The sequence below is a fragment of the Notolepis coatsorum genome (assembly GCF_963971535.1).
Source record: "Notolepis coatsorum genome assembly, chromosome: 3".
Classification (NCBI taxonomy): Eukaryota; Metazoa; Chordata; class Actinopteri; order Aulopiformes; family Paralepididae; genus Notolepis; species Notolepis coatsorum.
In genome coordinates this window covers 181998484-182014373 of record NC_140167.1, presented here as the reverse complement: position 1 = coordinate 182014373, position 15890 = coordinate 181998484, and the positions used below count along the sequence as shown (strand labels likewise).

At 49.6% G+C, this 15890-nt stretch overlaps 1 pseudogene across 1 annotated transcript; it reads right to left on the bottom strand.

The window, feature by feature from the left end:
* Positions 1-8200: 8200 nt before the first annotated feature.
* Positions 8201-15616, bottom strand: LOC311226088 (nyctalopin-like; annotated as a pseudogene). The gene is made up of 4 exons: positions 15436-15616; positions 9772-9889; positions 9048-9219; positions 8201-8507 (listed from the first exon to the last, which is right to left on the bottom strand). The product of its transcript is annotated as a nyctalopin-like (transcript).
* Positions 15617-15890: the final 274 nt, after the last annotated feature.

The following is a 15890-nucleotide window of genomic DNA, read 5'->3' as shown; positions in this document are numbered from 1 at the left end:
CATGAGATCTCACAAAAAAAAATGCTAAAATACACCTGTCCTTCTGCAACACAACAAAAAAACATTGAAGCTCCACCCAAACAAAAAAAAGTATCCATACTTCCATTCAACACATAATATGTCATCAAGAAGGGCAGCTACGTGGCGTAGTGGGCAAGGCGCTCGACACGAATGCGGAGACGCTGGGCTCGCCTGTTCGAGCCCAGCGCTCCACATTGCTTTCAGTTTAGCTGGTCGTTCATACTAATACACATTGGCCGTATTAGGGGGTGGGAAACTGAAGGGTGGGGATCGGGCGTTGTGGACAGCGACTCCTACAGGTCGGTTGGTGCGCCTGCGCAGTAGAATCAGGAAGTGTCGGGGGCAGCGTGAGCCTCCCACGCGTTACTCCTCGCCACTGAGAGATCGAGCTGCGCAGGTGAAAAGATGCGACTGCTGTTACCTCAAGTACCGGAGGGGACTCGTGCTATGTATGACTTAGTCCACATTGCAGCCGGCTTGTGGGAGGCAAGAAACAGCGTTCGTGACAGGGGAGGGTTGAATTGGATGATACGAAATTGGGATGGGAGAAAAATATAGAAAATGGGAGAAAAAGTGGATAAAAAAAAATATGTCATCAAGAACAACATATGAGCAACCCAAAAGGCTCCCGTCAGTCCATTTGTGTCAGTTTTTATCCAGCTCATGAAAAAAAGATCCCCTTCATCAGGACCTTCCGTTCCACCGAAATAATCCTGCAACAGGTATTGTTCCCCGATGCTCCGCGCTTCAGTCCAATCGTCCAGACAGACCCTGTTGTGACAGGCCATCCTCAGCCCCAATAAAGAAGCCACTTCCTCTGACCCGGCTACATTCACAACATCTTTCAGTGTCATTGTCCCAACTGCTTGCAGACACTGTCCAAGCCCAGATCTACTCCCTTCCCGAATGTCCAGCCGGGCTCCACACATCAGAAGCTCCATTATCATGGTAACATTATATTATCCAGTTTTCTGAGCTTCTGCAAAATTTTTCTCAGTCTAAGAACTTCCTGGGAAGTGTACCCCCCATTGTTCTTCAACCTCATTTGAGTCCTTGCTGAAAAAATAAACATCTCTAAATCTTCAAAAAAATCGTCCACTTTGACACTTGTCGCGGGTGGGGGTCTAGGGGTATCTGTATGGGGGGTGTCTATACCTGCGGAAGCCAAAGAGGAGGACGTGTCCCGGGATGGTCTGGAAGAGGACCTAAAGGCATACCTGGCTGATGGAAAAGGCAAGTGAATATCAGCTGATAAATGATATGTGAAGTACCGTCGCTGTACTGCACCATGCTGTCCCTGTTGTTTGTTTAGACGGAGTGGAGTCCAGGAGGTCCTGACGGGAGTGGAGAGAGCCATCTTGGGAGGATGGTGATTTTGTGCAGACGACAGCTACAGCAGGCGAGTGCAGGACCACCAGGGGGGGGTAGCGTATGTAAACATTATACAGGCTACACATGTGTGCCCTCTTCTTCTTACGCAGCTGGGGAGCGTCGTTGGAGGGAGCGCGAGGTGATTGGCTGGCTGGCGTGACGGGGGCGGTGCCCGGAAGTGCTGGCGCTACTGAAAGGAGAATCAATGATGAACAATGGCGGAACGAAAACGGGAGTCGAGAGGACGCTAGCAGAGGACGCAGGGCTGCGAGGATACACAGCTCTTTTTGTGTTTTACCTTTTCTCCAGTGGAACCAGTTCATAGCGGCGACTGCGGTGTTTCCTCCAGAGTGGAAACAAGTGGAGCTTCAGACCGGAGGGACATTATCGCCACACCGGGCGCCGTGAGTAAAGAACACAAGACAGTGGAATACGTGCTTAAACAAACGAACTATTTTCCCGAGTGGTAAATGAAGACATAGAGAACGGTGACTGCATTTGAATTAGGAATATTATTAGTGGCGTGAAGCTGAAGATTATCGGAACGGCATACAGTAAAGCCAGTAATACTGTCGAAGACTGGAACCTAGTATTGTGGATTCTCCATCCTCTGTGAACTACCTTTTTCTCTCTCTTTTCCAAATCATATGGAGGATATCTAATCAATTGTGCATTGTGACGAACCCGTGAACGGGGGGGGAACCTTGCTCTTACTGACTGTGCCTTTCATTACAGGCGGAAGGACATTATTGCACGCCTGGTGCTTGGAGGGCCTAAAACACCCCAGTACAGACCGAACAGTTTTTAGCCCGAAGCCGAGAGGGGCTACGGGAGCGGAAGGAGGTGACGTCCTTCCGGCCCTCAGCTTCGGGCCCCGGTTATTAATAACCTTTCTTTTTGTATTGTTTGTAACTCAGCGCTTCCACTGCCCCAGACCTAGGTTAGGATATGGGAGGAATATTCTAGGCCTGGTCATAACCCCTAGTGGTGAACAACACCCACTATCCTATCCAAACCCCCTTAATTTACCGTGTGAACACTTAGTGTGTATTTATCTACCTATATTCTCCCTAAAGCATTTGCCGTGGCTCCCCGAGGGATAGTGTGATATCGATGCTTATTTCAGGATGTTTTGCAGTGAACCGTGTGGTATAGTGTGATTCTAAGTTGACGTTTGATAAGTCATAGACCCGTGTGCAGGGTAGACTCTTTTTGCCTTCACGTGTGCAGTGTCTCAGGGGTGGGGATAGGTGACGTGGGTGGGAGTAACAGTCTGGGGGTGGGTTTACGGGGCATGGAGCACTTCCTCTTTTTAGACTACCCTAGGCTTAAGAGGCGTGGTTCTTTTAAATAGGCTAACCGACCAGTTATTTATATCAACATATAACCTTGTATTAAACTATCTATTTTTATGCAATAAAAGCTTTCTTACTGTTTCTCGGCGCATTCTCCTGTGTCTGTTTGTGGTCCTGGGGAGATTCATGGTGGTAGGTCGGCTGGCCCCTGTGGGAAGAGTATCCGTGCATGTGCACACCTTAGCCTTAGACCTGGATGCTTCCCGTGGGGGTCAGGTGACATATTTTGGCGTAGTCGGTAGGACTTCCCCATAGTCCACAGCAAACATGGTCGATGAGAATGTTAGAGAAGCGGGGATGCGAGCAGTCATGATGCCCTGGTACTTGGGGTCGCATTGGGTCCCTAAGTTTAGTGGAGAACCGGGGACCACTAAATATAGTCAATGGCTAACCCAGGTCGAGACCTTTTTGCGAGCACAGACATTGCCCTCCCCACAGGGAATAGATTTCCTGTTTAGCTCCCTTGATGGCCCTGCACATAGAGAAGCCATGCTCCTCTCAGCCACTATTAAAGCTTCCCCTAAGGAAGTAATCAGGGCGTTAACCCTAAAGTACGGAGACCATAGGTCTTCTGATACCCTTCAAGAAGGTTTTTTTTGTTGTAGGCAGGCGGAGAAGGAAGGGATAGAGGAGTTCACCCTGCGCCTTAGAGAGTGCCTGTACCTATGGAGGGTTAGTGACCCAGATGGGGCAGGGGAGGAAAATAAGAGGCTGAGGGCGCAGTTCACTAAAGGCCTCCGGGAAGGCCCTATCAAGCGCGAACTCCTGCGCCACCTGAGACGGAACCCAGAGGCAACTTTTGAGGAGGTTCGGCAGGAAGCGAGCTCCATTGAGCGGGAGGAACGAGCATCCACTGAGGTGGCGGCGGCTTGCCAGACCCGAGCTGCCCCAGCTATCCCACCTCCCGGCGTCGAAGCAGTATCCCAGAGCGGCCTACAACAGCTGAAAGACTCGCTACGGGTGGAGCTACAGAGGGAACTACGTGACCAGGTGACACTGCTGGGGAGCACCTTTGCCGAGGAAATACGGAGCCAGATGTGGGGTTCTGGACCTGGACCCAAGTCAGCCCAGAGGTGGGAACAGCCAGGCCCTTCAGCTAGACCCTCTGCACGGCCGCGCCGACGCCCTGACAACCGGGAGCCGCGAAACTACCAGTGGGATGAACAGGGTCGGCCGATCTGCAAGAACTGCGGGGAGGCGGGACATATTGAGAGATACTGCGCGCGTAGGACCACACTTCCCCCGGATTTTCAACAGTCCCGGTCACTACAGGGCAAGTGACCGGTTCAGAAGGTACGACGGATGCCCTACAGAGACCAACCATGGTGGGTCGCTGTCCCGAGGTAGAGGTCCTGATTAGGGGTAAGAAGATACCCTGTGTGCTGGACACGGGTTCACAGGTGACTATGTTTGGCAAATCATTCTTTCAGCGCCATTTCGGGGGCGAAGGGTTCCAAGGGCCTGGAGGACTACCCTGGCTGACCCTGCGAGCGGCTAATGGGCTACAAATTCCATTTGTGGGCTACGTGGTTCTGGACTTTACCATCGGCGGTATTGAGGTACTGGGTCGGGGAGTGGTGATTGTAAACGATGATTGTATTAGTACGGAATATGGGTTGTTGGGCATGAACGTTATCTCAGAATGTTGGGAGGGCATATTTCAGGGGGGACACCCGGGGCGGGAAGCTTTCACCTCCACTGTTCCTCCAACGGCCCGGAGGGTGTGGGAAAAGGCGTTTAACCTCTGTCAGCAGGTACAGAGCACCCCCCCAGCTGATGTGGCCAGCGGCACAGCTAGACTGCGGCGGCAGGCCCCTGTCCTGGTGCCTCCCGAGTCGGAGACCGTGGTATGGGCAGAGGTTAGCCCACGGATGAGTCGCCTGGACTGCCCGGTGTTAGTGGAAGACCACACTGACCTGGTGGTAGGAGAGCGTGGCTGGCGAGTGGCTCGATCCATCAGCTGGGTACGGGGGGGTAAGGTGCCATTGCGTATTTGTAACCCCCACCTCTCCTCTGTGCTGATCCCCCAGCGGTGCTCCCTGGCCACAGTGTCCTTGGTCCCCCTGCAGGATATCCATGGGACCAACCAGCTGATTCTGAGGGACACCAGCCCTGGGGTGGTAGAAGTGGACGTGCGTCGAGTGGCTGAATCCCCCCTTGCCGACCATCCGGCCCTAGATCTGAGAGGAGAGGGACTGACCGGCCCTGTCCAGCGGGGGTGCCCTCATACCCTGATGAAGTGCTGGAGGGACCGGCAGAAGGTAGGGCCCCCCTTGAAACCCAGGGTCTCCACTTCCCCTTCCTGCCGCTCCCAGCGACCGGCCAGGGCGGTTACATCCTCCCGGTCCCAGAGCTTCACTTTGGCCCCGCTGTACCGAGACCTGCGGAGGAACCCCCATTACCTGTGCAGCTGGAGGCAGCCGAGGCTGCAGTAGTCCCCCTGGAGGTGATACCACCTCGACGATCCCGGCGCCTGGAGTCAAGTGGGGGACCTGTCGGTCCTGAGGAAGGAGGTCCTGGAGAGGTGGAGGTACCTGTCAATCCTGAGGAAGGAGGGAGCAGCCAAGGGAATGGAAGGGCCGAAGCCGGGCCTGCAGTGGTCCCCCTGGAAGCCAGACCGCCTCGACGATCCCGGCGCAGCAACTTGGGCAAACCCCCCATCCGCTTGGTCCAGCTGTGATGGCCGGGACAGCCATCGAAATAGGGGGGGGGAAATGTCGCGGGTGGGGGTCTAGGGGTATCTGTATGGGGGGTGTCTATACCTGCGGGAGCCGAAGAGGAGGACGTGTCCCGGGATGGTCTGGAAGAGGACCTAAAGGCATACCTGGCTGATGGAAAAGGCAAGTGAATATCAGCTGATAAATGATATGTGAAGTACCGTCGCTGTACTGCACCATGCTGTCCCTGTTGTTTGTTTAGACGGAGTGGAGTCCAGGAGGTCCTGACGGGAGCGGAGAGAGCCATCTTGGGAGGATGGTGATTTTGTGCAGACGACAGCTACAGCAGGCGAGTGCAGGACCACCAGGGGGGGGTAGCGTATGTAAACATTATACAGGCTACACATGTGTGCCCTCTTCTTCTTACGCAGCTGGGGAGCGTCGTTGGAGGGAGCGCGAGGTGATTGGCTGGCTGGCGTGACGGGGGCGGTGCCCGGAAGTGCTGGCGCTACTGAAAGGAGAATCAATGACGAACAATGGCGGAATGAAAACGGGAGTCGAGAGGACGCTAGCAGAGGACGCAGGGCTGCGAGGATACACGGCTCTTTTTGTGTTTTACCTTTTCTCCAGTGGAACCAGTTCATAGCGGCGACTGCGGTGTTTCCTCCAGAGTGGAAACGAGTGGAGCTTCAGACCGGAGGGACATTATCGCCACACCGGGCACCGTGAGTAAAGAACACAAGACAGTGGAATACGTGCCTAAACAAACAAACTATTTTCCCGAGTGGTAAATGAAGACATAGAGAATTAGGAATATTATTAGTGGCGTGAAGCTGAAGATTATCGGAACGGCACACTTCTCAAATTTTTTGTTGTGTGCAGGAACTTCTGTATCTGCCTGACTGCATAAAAAAAATTCCGTTGTGAATCAGACACTTGAGAAGCATTTGGGAACTCATCTTCCTCAACACTTGAGATGTCATCCCCCCATTGTATTTCAATCTCACCCCATTGCTTTTCAACCTCATCCTCGTCCATGCTGGACTGAGAGGAACCTGTGTCTTCTACACCCTCCTGACTCTCTTTGACCAAACTTGTCACTCCTTCCTTATCCTGAGAGCCCACCCCTCCATCACTTCCCACCACGCCATCCACTGTCTGACTGTGTACATTGTCCACCACATTCAAATTTCCCCTATTACTTCACTTGTCATATTTTTTTTATTCCTTTTTTTACCCCTACGCGGTGTTGGGCTTGGGGGGACAAAAAAAACTCTGCTCTCCCCTGTTACCTCGCCACTTGTTGAAGGGGGGGCAGCATCTCTGATTCCCACCTCCTTACCTACACAACCACTGGTTGAGGGGGGAACAGCGTCTCGCACCCCTCCCTCCTCTGTACCTGCACCACCCGCACCACCCCCTGTTACCCCACAGTCGCCACTAGTTGAGGGGGGGGCAGCTTCCCTCACTCCTCCCTCCTCTGTACCAAGGCTCTGCTCCGTACCTGCTACACCGGTTCTGTGGCCCTGCATCTGGATACTATCTGCTGCGCTACTGACGGTCTGCAAAGGGCCACTGTTTACATTGCTGACGGTCTGCAGCGGGACACCGTCTACACTGCCGACGGCCTGCAAAGGATCACTACCGACAGTGCTCTGCATCGGGACACTGTTGTTGTCACTGCTCTCAGCTCTGCGCTGCCACACTCCGAGTTCTCCCTTCTCTACACCTGCACTATGCGCAGCTTCGACTGGGATCACTGTCCCTGCTGCACTGCGCGCAGGCTGAGATTGTGCGCCTCTCCCCTCTTCCCTCACACAGTCTCGGATTAAATGTCCCTCTTCCCCGCATCTGAAACATTTTGAGTTTCCAGAGTTCACAAAAACGACGTAATCAAAATCATCAACTCTTAATTTTAAAACCAAATCAATCTCTTCTCTGTTGTTCTCGAGAATCATTAAAACTTGGCGTCTATGTGACACAACATGTTTTAACAATGGAGATTTGCATCCAGATGACAGTTTTCTTATCGGGGAAATTATCCTCCCATATCTTGCAAGTTGATTTATCAGTAGGCCTACTTCGTCACTTATGAACGGCGGGATGTTATTTATATTAATCCTTCTGCCTGGTGTGGAGAGAGGCTCCACTTTAATAAACACATCCTCGATATTGATTCCTGATTCAACAACCGAGTGCACCTTCTCAAGACAGTCTAGGAAAATAACAACTCCACCGTTCATCCTTGCGGCTGATTTCACACTTTTATGTCCAACGACTTTACCTATTGCCAAGCTGCAATCCTCTACGGACACATTAGAAGCATTAATCTTTACACCATGCTTCCTGCTCATTTTGGCAAACTCCATACTGGCGTCTGACGTCAGCCAGCAACACAGCCTGGCCGACTGCCAAACAAACAAAACACTCCCACTTAACCCTATACACACCAAAAACACACAGCAACCCAACACAACACTATAATACAATATCCCATAAACAAATTAATAAAATAGACAGATAAAGATAGAAAAAAACTCACTACACCTCCAATCTCCAACCTCTCCAATCTCTCCAATCTCATTCCCAGCATGCACTGAGAGAGAGAGAGAGAGAGAGAGAGAGAGAGAGAGAGAGAGAGAGAGAGAGAGAGAGAGAGAGAGAGAGAGAGAGAGAGAGAGAGAGAAAGCGAGAGAGAGAGCGATAAAGCGAGAGAGACACGTTTTGTTCTCAGGATTTCTAGGGAAGACCATTGAAATATATGACCTCCCGACCACATTCCATTCACCGCGTGACCTACTTGAGGCCCCCCAGGCCCAGCAGGGAGTTGTAGGCCACGGCCTCGATCTTGTTCCTCTCCAGGTAGACGTGGGTGAGGTTCTCCATTCCCCTCAGCGCCCCGGGGATCCTGCGCATGTTGTTCTGGAAGCAGAGCAGCTCCCGGAGCGCCGTTTGCTCCAGGAAAATGCGATCAGGAATGTTGAAGATGTTAGTCGGACACGTCCAGGCGCACCAGCTTCCTCGGGGTGGCGAAGGTGCGCGTGTGGAGGTAGCTGATGTACTCGTTGTGTGCCATCCTCAGCTCCACCAGGTTGGGCAGACCCTGCAGGAGAGAGACGTGTTGACTATCTACACAGCTTTTCAACAAGCTTTTAACATTTTTTATGAACAAAACAGACTAAGAAAAAAAGTTATTTGCGATTTATTATACGTTATGAGTCTGGTCTCCTTTGAAAGGTAACATTCTTACACAATAAAGAAAAATCATCATGCGATTAAATGCATACTTTTTTTTTAACTTTTAATTCTTTCTGTAGTTAATTAATCAAAATGAATGCGATAAAGTCCCAGCCCTAACTTTTTTTTTTATATACCTACAATATCTATCAGTTACTCACTCACTCACTCAGTTAGCCACTCCACTTCAATCTGCCCTATTGCTTCACGTCTGTGACACTGTGACGCCTTGTTCTCTACTAGTTCTATGAAGCCAGACAGGTGGATACATCTCTTAATGTCTTCTAACTAATTTTGTTGTCACAATAAGACTCATCCACAGCAGAATCACGACTATCATGTCACTGGCCTGATAACAATATAAAACTCCAGAGGTCCTGTGGGGCGGTAGTGTGTTGGGGTGCACCTTGAAGGCTCCAGGGGTGATGAAGGAGATGTTGTTGTGGCCCAGCGAGAGGGTCCTGAGGGAGGGTAGGGTTCCAAAAGCCCTCTCCGACAGGAACTTCAGGCTGTTCTTGTCCAGGTTGATGGAGGAGGCCTCGCAGGGGAACTCCCTGGGCAGGTTGGCCAGGCTGCGTCTATATTAATCCCAGCCGAAGAGTGCGTCGCGTTTCTCTGATTGGCCATGACGCCCATGTGACCGCGGCGCGCGGCAGAGTGGTAGAGCGGAAATAGGCTGCTGCCTCCACGTCAAGAAAGACAGACAAACCCTAACCTTAACCAACTCCGAAATAATGCCTAACCTTAACCCTAACCTTAACTTAACCCTAACCTTAACCAACTCCGAAATAATGCCTAACCTTAACTTAACCCTAACCTTAACCAACTCCGAAAGAATGCCTAAACTTAACCAGCGAAAGAATGCACGTTTATAGCGAGAGATGATAAACGAAAAAAAAAAAAAAAAAAAAATTGAAGTGATTCGAACTTGTCACCAACCGCACCGCAGGCTCCACAGCAAGGCGGCGAACGAGTTGAGCTTAGCGTCGATGGAAAAACAGCAGGGATTACGGCTGCATAATGCCGCGGCCGCTGCCGCGGGGCGTGTCGCGGCCAATCAGGGAAAACGCGGAAGCACTCGGCAGCACTCTTCGGCTGGGATTAAAGAATAGGCAGCCAGCGTGGAGCGCCAGCGGTCACACAGCACGCTGCAGCTCTTCTCCTGGGTGCACGTGCAGGCAGGGGGACAGGCGCGCGCACACGCCCACACCGCCAGCGCCGCCGGGGGCAGCAGGCCCAGCACCAACACTGGAGCCAGAGAGAGAGAAAGGTATGAGGAGCGAGGGACGTTCTCTCGTGTAAAGAGTAAAAAATAAACACTTATTTACCGTCTACACTCCTCCCCTCATATTTTCCTATTTCTATTTTCATCTAATTTTATTGCCTATATATATTTTTTTGATCACATTTTTTTTATTATTATTCACATGAAACAAGACAACACATTAACACAATCACAATACATAGAACTTCACAAGAAAATAACAAAAACAATAATAATACAGAATAACAATTTATACAGACAAAGAGAAAAGAAAACAGAGTTCAACCTTCAAAATTTTAAATCCAAGGGGTACTATCTAATAAATGGTCTTTCCCAGTGTTCAGCCCCGATTCCCGGCCGTGTGACCCTATATTAATAAAACGTACATCTCTAATTCACCACAAGGACCACTTTTTGAGAACACGACCCGAAAACAGAGCAATGAACCTTCATGAAAAAAACAAAAACCTGTAGAGGTGTTCCATAGACTCACAGAGACCGTGTAAAAGTGACCAAACAGTGAAGAAATAGTTAAATAGCTGCCCCCCCATAAAATCCCCAGCTAAACTCAAGAGGACAAGACAAAAGACAAGACAGACAAGACATTTCCTCCTCCCCCTCCCACGAGACCCCCGGACTCCCCCGAACACGCACCTCAACCCCGCTCAGCCGCACACGGCGGTCCTGACCTTTTCGGCTGCTGCAAACCACAGGTCAATACCTGCCTGTCCCACCCCAATCACCCGCGCCGTGGATATCTCAAGATAAATCACATCCAATAGTGTTAGGGACCAGTTAATCACTGTGAGCTTCTCAGGCTCTTTCCATCTCATTGCTATTAGCTTCTTCGCTGCTGTGACACCCACTAGGACAACCCTTTTTAGTTGAAAGGACGCAGGTAGTGTCGTTATATCGTTCAGGAGTAGCGTAACAGCTGTGAATGGGATAGTTAAGCCACACAGATCTGAAAGTTTGTCCGTTATTGACCTCCAGAAGCGGGCCACTGGTGGGCAATCCCAATACATATGCATATAAGTGCCAGCGGCCCTTTGAGAGCACAAAGTGCACCGAGAGTCAGATACCAGTCCCATAGCAAATAGCTTCCTAGGTGTAAGATAGGTCCTATGAATATAATTAAAATTAATCTGCTGGTGATTGGGGTTGCGGGAAGACAATGCCACATTTGCCCAAACATCATCCCAGTCAAACTCGGGGTCCAACTCCGGGATGTCCCCACACCAGATTGTATCTAATGACAAATTTTTATACGTGGATTGAATTAAGAGCGTATAAAGATCTGAGACAAACCCTCTGGAGGTCGTCCTGTCCACTATGAGCCTGAGGAAGGGGTGTGGTTGCAAAGCTTGAGCCCACGGCACGCCATGCGCCCTCAGCGCTGACCTTAGTTGAAGGTAAAGAAAGAAAGACTCGCCGGGAAGATCATAAAATTCTCTTAAGTCCTGAAACGCCCGAAGGCCGTTCGTATCATAAATATCCTCCAGAGTATGAACTCCCCTCCTTTGCCATTGAGGAATACTAACCGGCTTATGCCCAACAAGTAGTTGCTGATTATAAAAAATTGGAGAGTCCAGGTGCCATGGGCATTTAACCCCACACGACTTCTGTACATTACGCCACGTTTGGATCACGTGAGTTATGATCAGTCCATACCTCAGTCGGCATTTCGAAATAGGGACAGTGGAGTACACTACATCCTGCAATCTTAGCGGTGAAACCGCCGCTGCTTCTAAGGTGCGCCAAGATACAGCCTCAACAGGGTCTAGCCAGCACATCAGAGGTCTCAGTGAAAAGGACCAGAAATAAAGCTTAAAATCAGGGATTGCGAGGCCCCCATCTTGTTTTCTACGTTGAGTAGTAGCCCTTTTGATTCTCGGGCGTTTGTTATTCCAGATAAACTTAGATACCATCGATTGTACCTTGCGCCAGTGGTCTATTGGAGGGGGCAGGGGGAGCATTGAGCTAACAAAATTTATCCTAGGCAGGACGTTCATTTTGATTATGGAAGCCCGGGCCTGTAAGGAGTTAGGAAGGGACGACCACCTGTCTAGATCCTGGCGTATTTTATCATAAGTACCCGTGAAGTTGTACTTAGTAGTTTGATTCAGCGTGGGGAATATCTCTATGCCCAAGTATTTAAAATGTTCCACTATGGGGATATCAGCTGGTAGTCGCACCGCCTTGGCCAGCTCATTAAGAGGTAGGCAGGCTGATTTGTTCCAGTTAATCTTAAAGCCTGACATTTTACCAAAGTCGTCGATTATTCCCAGTAATTTCGTGGCCGACCGGGAGGGGTCGTCCATAAAAATCAGTAGGTCATCCGCATAGAGAGAAATTTTGTGTGGAGTATTATTGACCATTATGGGGACTATGTCCTCCGATTGCCTAATAAATTGGGCCAATGGTTCGAGGGAAAGCGCGAACAGTCCTGGGCTCAGAGGACAACCCTGTCTAGAAGATCTGGAGACTGGAAAAAGTGTGGAACAGTTTTTGCCTGTCAGTATCATCGCAGACGGCGAGGCATACAGGACTTTAATCATATGAATAAAACTCTTTCCAAGACCCATAACCTCAAGTACCTTCCACAGATATGACCACTCAAGTCTGTCAAACGCCTTCATGGCATCCAAAGACAGAACTGTGGACGGAGCTGTATTGTCTTTACTGTTATCGACTACATGCAACAGCCTCCTAAGATTATCTGCAGCCAGGCGCCCCGGGATAAAACCAGTTTGATCGCAGTGTACCAATACCGTCATAAATCTCTGCAGGCGGCGGGCCAGCACCTTGGCAAACACTTTTAAATCGGCCCCGAGAAGACTCAAGGGCCTATAGCTACCACAATCATTGGGATCTTTGTCCTTCTTGAGAAGTAAAGAAATCAATGCCATGTTGACATCTCTTGAGAACTCCCCTTGTTCGATAGCGTAATTGATCATATCGAGCATCAATGGACCCAGTTGGTCCCAGAAAGCTAAATACACCTCGGGTGGAATACCATCCCAGCCTGGTGCCTTACCCCTCTGCATTTCAGCAATCGTCTCCCTTAGTTCCATCAGAGTGATCGGTTTCCCCAGTTCCTTGGCCTCTTCCTCAGAAATGTGGGGTATCTCAAGCCCGCCCATGAACGATTCAAATTTAGAGTCGTCGAGATTAACCTCTGAGCTATATAACTGTGAGTAAAACTCTTTAAAGGTGTCGTTGATCTTTTTCGAATCAGTAGTGACTGTACCCTGTCTCGTCTTGATCGAGGGGATATCCGAGAAATGATCATTCGAGCGTATTTTCATTGCCAATAGATGGCTAGGCCTGGAGCCGTGAAAGTAGTAATTTTGTCTTGTCCTATGTATCAAGAACTCAGACTGTTGTTTAAGTATGGAGTTTATTTCTTTCTTGACTATCTTACGTTGTGTGTTTAGTCGTTCACTATAGTTAGTTTGCAAGGATGCGTATAGGTCCGCATATAATGTTTCCAGTCCTTCTAGCTTTTTTGACCGGGATTTACGCAAATTGGAGGCGAAAAGTGTGACATGACCCCTGATAAATCCTTTCAATGCGTTCCACAGGACCCTAGGTTCTTCGACCGTGCCAACGTTGATCTGCAAGAATTCAGCTAGTTTACTCCTGAATTCAGAACAGAAATCATCGTTCTTTAATAAGGTTGAGTTAAAACGCCACCTGGGAGCTCTCGTGGAGAGCGTGCCAAAGGTTGCCGTAAGGAAAATCCCCTTGTGGTCCGAGAGAGCCAGGGGAACCAATGAGATGTCGAAACTATCAAACATATTAGGGGACGCGAATGCATAGTCTATTCGAGAGAAGGTTTTGTGTCTGGCTGACAGGTGAGAGTAATCCTTGAGGGTGGGATTGGATATGCGCCATAGGTCTGCGAGCCCCGTGTCCTGGGCCCACATCCTGAGGGCCTTAGAGGACCGTTTTTGGTCGCCTGTTTCAGAGGACCCGGACCTATCCATCTCCGCATCCCAGCACGCATTAAAATCGCCACCCACAATGAGAGCGTATCCAGTAAGTTCCAACATATTCTTCGTGATTGTATCGTAGAACGCTGAATCAAATGTGTTAGGGGCATACAATGCTATTATTGCCATCTTCCTATGAGAGAACTCAACTTTTGCTATAGTAATCCTTCCCTCCGTGTCCGACCACACGTCCAGGACTTTGATATCAAGGTTACGTCTTGTAACTATGACGACTCCTTTCGTCTTATCATCGGCTGAGGATGAGGAGATAACGTGATATTGTCGATTTGCCAGCCTTGACACATCACCCACCAATAAATGCGTCTCACTAAGGAGAGCAATGTCAATATTTCTTCTCTTCAATAACCAAAGGACACTGGCACGCTTGTGAGGGGCGTTAAGACCCCCTGCGTTCCAAATTAAAATATTCAATTTAGCCATGGTCGAATTTGTCTAAATGCGTAGAGAACATACCAGTGCAGCCAGGCTGAGGCTCGAGGCGCTGATCCAGGCGGGCACTGACGGTCAATCTCAGGAGTTCAGAGGAGGAACAATCACACACATATAAGACAACAGTACATAAAACACAGAACAATACCACCCCAGTTACAACCCCCCCTCCTTCTACTCTAAACCCTAACCCACCCGTCCTATTATTAACCCTCCTATACCCACTCTCCAATCCCCTCCCTATGCCCCATCCACTAAGGATGGTCATCTTCCTCTCATTACCCATTGGAGTCATGGATCCAATAAGACACTCTCCACTCCAACCCCCCTCTAGATAAACCCCTGATTAAACCCCCACTAGTCCAATAAACACAAATAAAAATTTAAATTAAATTCAATAAAGATATCGGTCGAAAACCACCGTGAGCCTTGGCCCTAACATGAGATAACTAAAATGGAAAAAATAGCCATTATTATATAGTAACTCAACATCAACCCTGTAGCCATCTACTTCTGAGTCTGCGTATCAATGTCGCAACGTTATAGCATAAATGGATAAAGGAAAATTCCAAACAAAATTAAATTAAAGCATACCAGCAGATAGTCTAAGGCAGGATCGGATCACATTTAAATCGCGCATACAGATGTCATTAAAACAGCGACAATAAGAAGAAAAGGAAAAGAGGGTTATGGCCAGAGTGCAAGCAAAGCTATACCCGACCCAACCTGTTATCATATATTGTATATGTATATTCAACCGACCTTCCACTACTGGAGCCCAAAGCTCAAAACATCCTGGATATAAAAATAAAAGCATACAAGAAGTTAGTTAAGGACGCTATGTACATTGTTCAGTTAGCTCGCTAGCTTCCATAGAGCTTGGATGGGCAGCGGATAGTTAGCCTGTCTGGGCATGACAACAAGCATTTGTGAGCAGTCCGCCCTATCAATGTATTTAGGTCCACAACGCCAAGTTACTCACCCGACATAGCTATCAAGCAACCGTTTCGAACTTTCGACCAACCCCCCGAGGTATTCCTCCGCTTTGGCCAACGACCAAAATGAGCGACGTTCATCGCCCTTACATAGCACAGACAATCTCGCGGGGGCGAATAGCGTAGGCCTCAAGCCCAGTTTCCATAGCTTGGCCATGACCACTTTGTATTCGCCCCTCTGTGCCTGAACCTCCGGTGTGAAGTCCTCGAAAATGGCCACTTTGTGATTGCCGAGACCCAGATCCCCTCTTCTGGCCCGGGCCGACCGCATGATGAGTTCTCTCTGCTGTAGCCTGTTTAGCTTGACAATGATGGGCCTCGGCTCCTTGCTCACACCAGGACTGGTCTTGCCCGCTCTGTAAGCCGACTCACATATGGGCGGATCGGGAAGGACATCATTCCCCAGTATTCTCTGCAGCAGCTCCGGCATATTCTCCGAGAGAGGTCCTCCCTCACTGCCCTCCGGTACACCAACAATCCTGATGTTGTATCGTCTCTCCCTGGACTGCATTTCCATAATTACCGACTGTAGTTTGGCGACGTCA